The following is a 12489-nucleotide window of genomic DNA, read 5'->3' as shown; positions in this document are numbered from 1 at the left end:
TTAAAAAAAAATTGCACTTTATTCATCTGCTTTTACTGTATTTGTGTTTCCTACTACTTTATTTTGCCTTTCTTAAAAGTACTACATTTTAATTTATTCTGCTGCATTTACTACTGCCTGATTAAATTGTAACTGTTATTCTAAGTCTTTTGGTTTAAGCACTTGGGCTTTATACAGGTTGTTTTACATTAAGAAGGTTTGTGGTTTGCACTGTTGTGGCTGGACAGGTAGCTTACATCCTTCTAAGCTGGGAATTGCTGATTGAAGGCCTAGTGTCTGCTATTCTAAAAGTCTATTAGTTCTGGCTTAAGCACTTGGGCTTCAGGCCAGTTACTCTACATTAAGAGGGTTTGTGGTCTGCACTCTTGTGGGATGAGAGACTGGATTCTGCCCTTCTGAGCTGGGAATTTCTTGTCACAGGCTTATTGTGCCTGCTTATTTGAACTGTTTCTTTCTGAAATTGGTGTACCTTGTTGCTGTAGCATAGATCAGATTCAGGCCTGCTGAATCTAGCTTTGTTTGCATAACTTGAGCACTGATCCAGGCCATCTTTTTTTGGAGAAGGTTCCCCTGCACCCTAGTAGCAGGAGTGTGCAGTTAGAACTTGTCTGATTGAAGACTGCTGGAATAGGGCTCAGTTTTGAGTTCTTTTCAGGTTAATAGGGTAACTTGCTTCAATCAATTTGTTAGTTTTCTATTGTTTTATATATAAAAAAATTGTACTTTATTCATCTGCTTTTACTGTATTTGTGTTTCTTCCTACTTTATTACTAGGGGCATTGTCTACAACTCTGATCTACGATATATAACAATAAGTACCCTTTTCTGTTCATTTAAAGTGTTTTTTTTATTGTATCTGCTTTATTTTCTGAAGAAAAAAAAAACAAAATAAATATACTTATTTCCCACCTTTCTAAGCTAGTATAGTCCAGTTTTCAGGTTAGTGCTGAATTCAGGGCTGTGTTACAAATGTCTGTTTGCCCATACCTTACTTGGATACAAGTTCCTCTGCTCACCTGTGAGAGGGGAGCTTTGAGCAGCCTATCTGTCCCTGGAGGAGTGGTTTCAGCCTAGAAATTAGTAGTTTATTGGCCATTTTGGACTAATTTCTCTCTCTTTTATTTCCCTGCTATAAATACTGCTTTTGCAAGCCAGGCAGCACCGGTTAGCTGGGATAAAACTATTCCCGGATCCACAAAGTCTCCTCTTCAATTTTTCCTTTGGAACTAGACAAACTTTCTCCTTAAGCACTCAAGCCATTCATTTCTCAGCCCTGCACTTGCTCAAAACTCTTAGCAAGCACTTATAAATTCTAGCACTAGACCCTCCTGTACTGTACAGAAGGACAAGTCTCTCTATTCGACCTTACCAGCCATCCAGTAAAACAGTTCACTGTACCTATCCAAGCACGTCCAAAGGGCAGTTTTAGGTGTACTCTCCAGTCCAACTGGTGAATCTGGGCATTTTGAGGCAATGTTACAACTGCCTCATGTACACAGACAACCCTCTCTCCTCCTACCACCAAACACTAATACATGTGAGAGATGCAATTATACAGCCTAACTGGAGGCTAAGCTCTCTCAACCCAAGACAGGATCAGACAGTCAAGAGGAAAAGGGAAATACTTGCATCACACCACCAGTCTCACATAGATCTATTAAACCAGCATCGGCAAAAAACCCACATAACTACATGAAAACATACTCGGAGGCTCTAAATAAAAATCTGCAAAAGCAACAGAGACCTCCAAAACAAACATCCAAGCAACCTCCACCCCCCAACACAAACCATGAAACACATACTTCTCAAAACCAGTGTGCCATGCAATCACAGCCCTTAAGGCAAAATAACATGCCCAACATACTAGTAACAGGTGACTCTATAGTCAGGCACACTGACGTCCCACTCACTAGGCTGAATAAGGAGAAGGTTACTGTCAGCTGCTTGTCGGGTGCCAGGATCCGCTACATAACACAAGCACTCAGGTCACTCCAGAACAAGTACAAATATGACTCTGTCATTGTCCATGTAGGTGTGAATGACCTGAGCCGTACCTCCCTGGACTACATGAAAAGAGACATGGAAGAGCTCTCTGATCACGTAGCCCAGGCCGGTATGACCCTGACCCTGAGTAGCATCCTGCCCTCACCAAGAATGATACCATGATGTAAAGAAAAAATTCTAGATTTCAACAATTGGCTAAGTTTCTGGTGTCATTCAAATGGGATCCAGTGTCTGTCCGCCTGGGGTGACATACTCGACAAGCACACTACTTCCCTAGAGACATCTTGCGCCTGTCACCCTTAGGCTTTCGAATAATGGCCAAGGCTCTTGCACCCCCATAGTGCCTTTTTTAGGCAAGGCTCAAAAGACAAACCCACCGCCATAAATAGCACAAGTAACAAAAAACTGAGGGTAATGCTACTCAGTGCCAGAAGTCTAAACCTCAAAATGCATGCACTCAAGGTACTCCTCAGTATGGGGAAAATCGATATATGTGCAGTAACAGAAACCTGGTTTAAGGCTCCAGAGAGCACCCCAGCACTACCAAGCTACAACTCATACCATATCTTTCGGCCACATAACCCAAACCGAAATACAAAAGGTGGGGAGGGGGGTGTATCCATACTCATCAAGGATACCCACATCTCCAGGTTACTGGCACAGCACGATGCTTCAGAGATCATCCACGTGCAACTAACAGGCAAAACTGCAATTCAAATTGTAGCTTGCTACAGATCACCCATGTCTCAGGACCTCCATTCTGCGTTTGTGGAAACACTCAGAATCGTAAAGGTCCTACCAAACACCCTAATATTGGTGGATTTCTATTACCCAAACATTAACTGGGAGAACTACTCAAGTACTAACTCTCCTGCCCAACATTTCCTAGAATTTATAAACTCAAAAGCCCTGGTTCAACTGGTCAACACTCCCACCAGAGGTGACAACATATTGGACCTGGAAATCACCAACATGGGTGACCAGTGTTCCATACCGGAGATCAACCCCTCGCTGATTAGATCTGACCATAAACAAATCACTTTGGATATCTACATTCAGCCCCCATCCCCGGACAAGGAAACCACCGTGAAAAACTTTTCAAAAGCAAACTTCATGTTACTTAAGTTACTTAAGACAGAGGTGGAAAATTTCAAAGCCCCCATGCTGAAGGATAATGCTGTCCAAGCTGCAAAATCCTTTACTAATGCATTCTACAGGCACCTGCAAGAATGCATGGATCGTGCCATCCCAAGCAAAACCAAAACTCACTCCTCCAAGAAAAGGAAACCAGTCTGGTAGACTCCTGCCATAAACAAGCTATACAAAAGGAGGAGGAAACTAGTACAATAAAGAGTAAAATCCCAAGAAGGGAAGACATCCCTGATCAGTATCAGCAAGAAACTACGATCCCTCATAAAATCATCCAAGGCGAGCTTCGAAAGAACAATTGCCAAAGACTCCAAAGATAACCACAAGGCATTCTTTAGCTATGTCAAGAATTTAAGTGGCAATGCTCAGATCTGCTCGGAGTTAGTGCAGAATGGCACAAAATACACTGAACCGACCGATATCGCCAACATCCTGGCAGACAGGTTCAGCACAAACTTCACCCCCCCCCACCCCCAAAAGGGCCCATAACCATACCAGAAGAATGTAGAGTCCCTGAAATAACCGACACTCGGGTTAAAACAGCCCTCTCCAAAGCCACAAACACAGCATCAATGGGACAGGACGGTGTCCCAGGCTGCGTCCTACCTAAGCACAAAGACTAACCCCTCACCTAAACACACTGTTCAAACTCAGCCTCTCCACAGGTTACGTATCCATAGAGTGGCGCACAGCAATGGTTATTCCACTCCTCAATGGTGGAGCCACAACAGACCCCAAGAACTATCACCTTATAAGCCTGATTAGCTTGGTCTGCAAGGCTATGGAGCGTATCATCATGGAACACATTAACAGAGACATGGGGAACCACCAAACACTTGACCCTACCCAGTTTGGCTTTGTTAAGGGCAGATCATGCCTCCTAAACCTGGTGGACTTCTTTGAGACAGTTACCAAGGCTATAGACAAGGGGAAAGGTGGTACACACAGCCTACCTAGACCTCGCAAAGGCCTTCGACACCATTCCCCATTCTGGTATTATAGACCAGCTCACCAGCCTAAACATAAACCCCTGCATCACATGATGGATTACAAACTGGCTCATGGACAGAACCCACAAGTGGCGTTCCCCAGGGCTCAGTACTAGGACCTCTCCTGTTCAGCATATACTTCTCAGAGGTACAGGCAAGCACAGGAGGACTATAGCTTACCAAATTCGCAGAAGACTGCAAACTAGGGGCTATAATCGACTCTCCAGCTGACACCGACATCCTCCAAAAGGGTCTTACTGAGATGGATACCTGGTGCCAAAATCATGGCCTCAAGCTAAATGCCAAAAAGTGCATAGTCATCCCCTTTGGAAAAAACAAAGTACCCACAAACTACCACATAGGTGGTAGTCTCCTAAATTCGTAAGACGTAATAAGGGATCTGGGGACCCAAGTAGTTAGTAATCTCACCTTTGATAATCACATTGCCAAAGTGGTTAGAAAATCATTCTATGTGGCCCACCTAATCACAAAAGGGTTCGCATCCAGATCAAAAGAGGTCATTGTGCCCCCCCCTACTCATCAGACCCATCATAGAGTACAACGCCCCATTTGGGATGAACCTTACAAGACACCTGCAACAGTTGGAAAGAGCACAGAAGTACCTCACCAAGAGGATTACTAGCCTCAAACAGATGCCCTATGCAGCTGAACCAAAGAAACGCCAGCTGTACTCGGTTGCATACCGCCTACGCAGAGGTGATCTCTGCCTGACATACAAGGCCATGTCCAACCCAGAATTGATGGACATGCTCCACCTAAAGAAAACCTTATCCCCCTCAAGCCACACGCTCTAGGGATCTAAACCTCGCCACAACAATAAATAGGACGTGCTGGAGGGATAGATTCCTGTCCCAGAGGCTTCCCATGGTTTGGAACAAGATTCCAATCTACATTAGGCAGAGCTCCTCGCTAACACTCTTCAAAAGAAACCTTGACAAGTGGATGGGAAACAAAGTTTACCCTGGGGATCACTTCAGTGGCTCTGCTGGACAGAGGCACAGGGAACTAAAAGCCAACACATTCTAGCTAGGCTTATAAATGCCTTTGGGCAGATAGCCTAGTACCTACTTATGATGTAAAACTATACAGTGTATACCTATGTATACTGCATACATTTACTGGTAATAAAATAACTGTATATTGTGTGCATCACTGAAACACAATGCAACATACATGTACATTCCCAACCAATGATGCATATCTATATGATGTAAGACATTTGTGTGCATTACATACATATCTAGTCAAACACATGTATCTATATATAAAATGTTAGTGTGTGTACTTTAACCAAACCATCCAAATGTCAATGTTGCTAATTATATACACAAACTCCAAGATCACACAATACTGGAGAAAGGACATATTCCCCAATTCCATGGATTGGGCAATCTTCACACTTGTCGATAATCCATTTTGTTGACCAAACAGGGTCAACTTTAAAAAGAGTGTTGACTAGATAAAGTGCTGACATACACATCACATAAGGAGAGAGAGAAATGGATACATACACACACTTATGTAAACATGTTTTTGGAAGGTGGAAGAAAACGGGAGCACCCAAAGAAAACCCACACAGGCATGAGTAGAATACACAAAACTGAAGACTGTGACCAAATGCCAGGATTGAAAGAAACAAACTAAAGCTGTAAGGCAGATCTTTCAACTAAAGCAACAGAATTTCAGGCATTTATTCACTGCAAACACCCCCCCCCCCAAGTTCAACATTCCCCTCTGCACGCCTGCTAGAAGTGAACACTTTTCTAAATGTCATTTCTTTAGTACTAAACAGAAAACAAAGATGGCAATATCTGTATTACACACCCTTATACAATCCAGCAACCCATTTGCTTTCACTAACTCATCCCTCTTAACATTAAACTGCACTAATCAGTCTACACATGATTTATACTCTACTCACTCTGGTCCATTTTTCTCAAAGCCATCACACCAGTTTACATTATCCAAAAAGCCCAACGTAATATCAAGATGCTTAACTGTGTTTTTGGCCAATCCCCAGCTACCATCTATATTCCCAAAGTAGACCTTAAGATATGATTGCAATAAAGCCAGTCCCAGTGTCATCCAACAGCAAACACGGTGATGATGTTCACCCACAATTAAACATCTATAATCCATATGCTAAAAACAGTCCTGCCTAAACATCCAGCCTTGTGATATCCCACTAGGTGCAGTTTCACTTCAGAGTTCTATGGGCATTCAGATCAGTATCCTTAGTTGATTCTCTATTTCACTATTTTCAGCAACTCATTTGCAAATCCCCAACCAATCTTGACTGGATGGCTGTGCTAAAGTCCAGATACACAAATTCCTCTGAAGATCTTTCTTTCCACCACTGTGGAGACTTGGCTACAGAAACAGATCAAGCTGGAATGGAAATACCTCTGCTATAACAGCACCATTAGTCTGGTCTCACAGAACCTTTCAGCCAGTCTTCCAAGAGATGCAATAAGAGTAACAAATCCATACTTGTTAGGCTTCTTTCATTTCTTTTACAGAGAAGTACTTTTTTTTTCCTTAAGTAGGGCAGTGCCCACTCTAAGGAAAGACTGTACTAATCCTGGATGAATTATTCCTGTGATCTCCCCCCAGGTTCCCCTTTCTCTTCTGATCACACTTCATATGCCCATTAATCTCAATAGTACAGTCCTACTTTTCCAAAATAGTCCCCTAGCCTCCACACCACCCAGGTAAGACAGTACTTGGTTAGGTATCTGGCAATTTTACCTGAAATGGTATATGGAGTTCAACACATCACAGATCTGGTCAGCAGTGCCCAATTATGTTCAAACACCAGAGTGTTACTAAAACACTGGATTGTTCCTTATCAGGCTGTTCAGTACTTTTACATGTCAGCTCAACCTAAATGGGAAGCTGTTCAGCATTTCAATTTTATCCCTTCCTCATTACGTAACACTACATAGCTTTTATTACACCCTTGGCCACACTGCAAAAAGTACAGTTTTGTACCTACCATAAATGTAGATGTTCCGAGTGCTAATACAGCTGCAGTCATAACAGATGGGTTCTCCTGCCGTCAGGCGGGTCCTCGGTCGGCCGAATTCCAAAGTCTAGGTCTGGCATTGGTTGTCGTCGCTTCTTCCCTGACGTCAGTGTGACAGGGGTATAAAAGAACCAGCAGACGCCATTTTCTTCAGTTTTTCTTGCCCCAGATGTCAGGTGCCCCCAGAAGGAAGGCAATACATAAATCTGTGTAAAAAAAACAATGTCATATAATCAAAATACATTAGTTGCAAGCAAATACACCATAAAAGAATACCCCAATCAGGTAGTATGAGAAGATATTAGCCAATAGGCCTGTCCCAAGAGGGGAAGGAGGGAGGGAAACCTGGACTGCAGCTGTACTAGCACTCGAACATCTACATTTATGGTAGGTACAAAACTGTACTATGTTCATCGTGCATACAGCTGCAGTCATAACAGATGGGTAGAATCCCAAAGCTAAGAAAGGGGTGGTAGGCACTAGTTGGAACTAGGAGGAGCCAGGATGCCCTGCAAGACTGCAGTGGCAAAGCCTGCTCTAGTTTTGGAGTATAATGGTAGGTGGTAGTGCTTGGAGAAGGTATGCACAACTCCAAGTGGCTGCTTCCAAAATATCTTTGGTAGGAACTCCTCTGAGGAAAGCTGCAGAGGTAGATGTGGCCCTTGTGGAGTGAGATCTGATGCCCGCAGGTACAGTTTTGCCATGAAAAACAAAAGAGTATGCAGTGGGCTATCCATTTTGAGATTGTCTGTTTGGAAATAGGCTTCCTTGAGCTCCTATAGCATAGGACACAAAGAGCTGTTCTGATTTTCTGAAAGGCTTTGTTCTGTCCAAATAATAACGCAGTTGTCTGTGGATGTCCAAGGAATGTAATAATCTATCCTCTTTGTTTTGAGGATTAGGATAAAAGGTAGGTAAGTGTATAGCCTGATTCAAAGCTACCCTGGATACCACTTTTGGCATAAAGGACGGGTTGGTTCGTAAGGAAACTCTGTCCTGATGGAAGATGATAAAAGGCTGCACAGCCATGAGGGCTTGTAGTTCCAAAACCCTACGAGCTGAAGTAATAGCCAGAAGGAAAGCTGTTTTCCATGACAAATATTGCAAATCTGTTGAGGCAGCTGGCTCAAAAGGAGGCAAGGTCAGCTTTTCTAGTATAAAATTTAGGTTCCAAGCAGGTATTGGTTGTTTCCTTGGGGGTTTTATATTCTTAGCCCCTCTGAGGAACTGTCTTAAGAGGGGTTGAGAGAATAAAGGTGGATCAGTGTTGTATTCTGCAGAAATGGCTGAGGCATGGATTTTGATGGAGGAGAATGAAAGTCCACTGCTTAGTAGTTCAGCCAGATACTGTAATATTTGAGGTAAATTCAGTTTTCCAGGATTCTGGCCCTTTCTCTCATTCCAGGCACAAAACCACTTCCATTTTGCGGCGTAGGCTTTTCTAGTAGACGGCCTTCTGGCCTCCAAAATAACATCCTGCACCTCATTGGAGAGTAGGGTCTGTTGTGATGTTAAGGAATCTTCCATACGGCCAGATTGAGTGTTTTCAGCTGACTGTGAAGAGTTTTGAAGCTGTGCCGAGTCAGAAAAAGAGGCATTAGAGGTAGAGTCCATGGTGGTGAATGCGTCAGGCTCCTCAGGAGTGGGTACCAGTGTTGTCTTGGCCAGTCTGGAGCAATGTGAATCATCTTCAGTCTGTCTGCTCCGGTTTTTAATAGAACTTTGGGCAGCAGAGGAAGAGGTGGAAAGGCATAAACTGTCATTGTTGTCCAACTGAAAGAGAGCGTCCACTCTCCAGGCCTTTGGATGAAAAGTCCTTGAGCAGAATTTTGTCAATTGGTGATTTGTGTGTGAGGCAAAGAGATCTATGTCTGGCCTTCCCCACGCTTTAATTATTTCCGTAAAAACTTCAGGATGCAACTTCCATTCGTGTGGATCTGTTCTGCTTAGGTTGTCTGCCAGCGTGTTTTCCTTGCCTGGCAAGTACTGTGCTTGAAGCTCGATTTGTAATTCCAGAGCCATGCTCCAGAGTGACATGGCCAGTCTGCATAGGGGGTATGAATGGGTTCCTCCCTGTTTATGTACCACATTACCGTCGTGTTGTCTGTCCTTATCAATAGTTGACCTGCATGCAGAAGGTCTTTGAAGGCTATAATAGCATTTATTACTGCTAGCATTTCCTTTTGATTGATGTGAAGGTGCTTTTCTTTTTGGGACCATTTGCCCTGAATGCACCGATCTGTCATGTGTGCCCCCCAGGCGTAGTCCAAGGCGTCTGTTGTGATGACTTGATTTGCTTGAGGCTTGCAGAATGGGAGACCTGTGTTTGCTTGGCATGCTTGAGCCCACCACAGAAATTCCTTTTGAAGACATGGAATTAGTGGTATTATTGTTTCCAAACTGACTGTGTTGAGACCATAGGCTTTTCAGGTACCATTGAAGTTTCCTCATATGCAGCTTTGCACATGGGATTAGCAGGATGCAAGAATTCCATGAATCCCAGAGCCTGCAGGATTTTCCTTGCAGTCAGCCTGGTAAAATCTGCTAGTGTTCTGAAGTATTGAGTTAGTTGCCCTTGCTTCTCTGGCGTGAAGTAGGCCATCTGGGTGTTTGTGTCCATGTTGGCACCCAGGAAAATTATTTTCTGAGAGGGTATCAGCCTTGATTTCTTTTTGTTGACCGTGTATCCCAGAGAATTCAACAACATTATTACACAAGCCAGATGTTTCAGAAGAATGTGCTTGCTGTCCGCTTGGATCAGGCAGTCATCCAAATATGGGTATATTTGTATCCCTTGAAGTCTGCAGTAGGCAATTACTGATGCCAGGCATTTTGTGAATACTCTGGGCACAGTAGATAAGCCAAAGGGCAATGCAGAGAATTGATAATGGGTTGAACCTGCAAGAAATCTGAGGTATCTTCTGCAATTTTTTCCGATTGGGACATGCAGGTAATGCCTCCTTGAGGTCCAATGTTACCAGCCAAGACTCCTTGCCCAGCATGGGAAGAAGCTGCTGTAAAGTGAGCATCTTGAATTTTGGTAAGAGTAAAAATGTGTTTAGGATGGATAGGTCCAAAATAGGTCTCCAATCTTTTCCCTTCCTTGATACCAGGAATAGTCTGGAATAAAAGCCTTGACCTTGTTCGTGAGTAGGTACCTCTTGAATAGCTTTCATATCCATGAGATTTGAAATCTGTTTTTGTGCCTCTGCCCTTTGATTATGTGGCAGGTTTGGAATGCCTTTCATTTTTGGAAGGGGGTGAAAATGGAATCTGTAGCCTCTGTTTATAATGTCCAGGATCCATTTGTCTTTTGACACAATATGCCAATTTTTTGAAAATAATGCCAGTTTTCTGCCTAAGGGTGCTGCCATTTGAGCCTTGTTTGGCATGCAAAGGGGAAAGTCATTGGGCTTACTTTCTGAATGACTGCGAACTGTCCTCACCACCTCTTTGTGTAGGAGCTTGCCATTGTCTGCCTCTATACGATCCTTGAGATTGCCCTCTGCCCCTCGGGCGCCTGTATCTACCTCTTTGGGGTCTGTCTGTGGCTGGAAAGGACCAATTTTTGGAAGGCCAATTTCTACTGAAACGTGGAGGTTGTACCTGTAGAAAATCCTTCACTGTTTGCATTGATTTAGCTTTTTCCTCCATTTTCTTTAATACCTCTTCAGCTTTAACACCAAATAATACATCCTTTTGAAGAGGGGCATCTAGCAATTTAGCTTTGACATGATCTGGTAAGGTTTGTTCCTTGAGCCAGGCATGTCTACGTATCACTGATCCTGTAACCGCAGCTCTACATGAGGCCTCTAGAGCATCAAAACCACATTGCAAGGTATGTTTACCCACTTGTTCTGCACTATGCATCAAATCCTGCAACTCCTTCAAGTCTGGTTGTTCAGGTTGTGCCATTTTACTTCTCAATTGTGATAACAGAAACTGCTGGCACTTTAGCATATGGAACTGGCAGTTTAATGCCCTCATGGTTAAGGTGGCCGAGGTATATACCTTTTTTCCCCACCTTTCTAAGGATCTGGAATCTCTCTCAGAAGGTAATGGATTTTTGGCAGTGGAGGCCTTAATTCCCTTTGGGCCCTGTGAGATAGTTTCTGGGTCAGCCGCATGGCTTTTGTATAAAAATTGGTGCGAGTCAGGAACCCGGTAGTACCTGTCAGGCTTGACAGGGGCTGGAGGTAAAGAATCCGGGTTAAGGCAGGCCTCCGAGTACACATCATCTAGTATGTCTAAGACAGGAGGTATAGCCGGAGGCCTGTGCTGAGGTAGCAAGAGAAAATCCCAAAGCCTTTTCTTGGAAGAGTACTCTTGGCCTTCCCAGTGGAAGTGTTCCTTTAAGGTATGCAAGGTTTCCCCAAATGAGTAATCCTCTGGGGGGGGGGGGGGGGACAGAGGGAATGGACTCCTCTGCATCAGAATCTTCAAAAGGGGAGTAAGAATGTTCCTGTTCATCAGAGTGCTCTGATATAATGGAGGTCTGGTCAGAGGAGGGGGATTCTTTCTCCACTCTGGGCCTTTTGTCTGGGGGGGGGTTGAGAACCCCTGATAAGAGTAATTAAATCCTCCGCCATTTTGAGCATCTGTTTTTTAGGCATGGGGCCTGGAGAAAGGCCCTGTGAAGCTTGTCTCTAAGAATGCATGGCTGCTTTAGACTTAGTGAAAGCCTTGATGGAAAAAGAAGAGGAAGGTCTGAAGACACCTTGAGAAGAGGCAGACCTGTCTACATTTTGAGATTCACCACCAAGAGTGGCTTCGGTATCTGTAGTCGGGGTGTGGGCCGAGGAGCCAGCGACCTCGGGCACAGAAGACACCGCCAAAGAAGTGTCGTCGGTAGTCAGGGGCTGCGTAGGCGCCTCGCTGAGAACCGGACCACCTGTAGTCGGCTTTGGCGTGGTGTCGGTAGAGGCCGCGGACCTCGTGTGTTGGTCCTTATCTTTGCGTTTTTTAGACAAAACTGGAGTCGGAGTTTCCGACGACATAATACAGTTAAATTTTTTGCCAAAATAATGCTGGGCGAACTCCGTCCGACATTTAATCCTGCGTTTATTGAATGTAGCACAAAAACGACAGACCGAGACATCGTGGTCTGGGCCTAAGCAAGGAATACAGAGGGAATGAAAATCCTTATGTGGTATTTGCTTCCCACATGAAATACAATTATTAACTTTGTCTGACATCGGTCTGAGGCAAAAAAAGTTTCCCCAACAGGGTACTTGGCTTTCAAGAAGACTTCGGTTGCAAAATTTTCATAATTTCAGGAGCTGGCCGACCGGCACTTGCGAA

At 44.0% G+C, this 12489-nt stretch overlaps 1 protein-coding gene across 1 annotated transcript in view; it reads right to left on the bottom strand.

Moving 5' to 3' along the window:
* The window catches only part of LOC122810583 (glycogen [starch] synthase, muscle-like), a 166921-nt gene that overhangs the window by 38880 nt on the left and 115552 nt on the right, over positions 1-12489 (bottom strand). The window lies entirely within an intron of this gene.

Source organism: Protopterus annectens, chromosome 9.part0 (assembly GCF_019279795.1).
Source record: "Protopterus annectens isolate FY-2018-M chromosome 9.part0, PAN1.0, whole genome shotgun sequence".
In the NCBI taxonomy this organism is placed as follows: domain Eukaryota; kingdom Metazoa; phylum Chordata; order Ceratodontiformes; family Protopteridae; genus Protopterus; species Protopterus annectens.
This window is presented reverse-complemented; position numbering and strand designations above follow the sequence as displayed.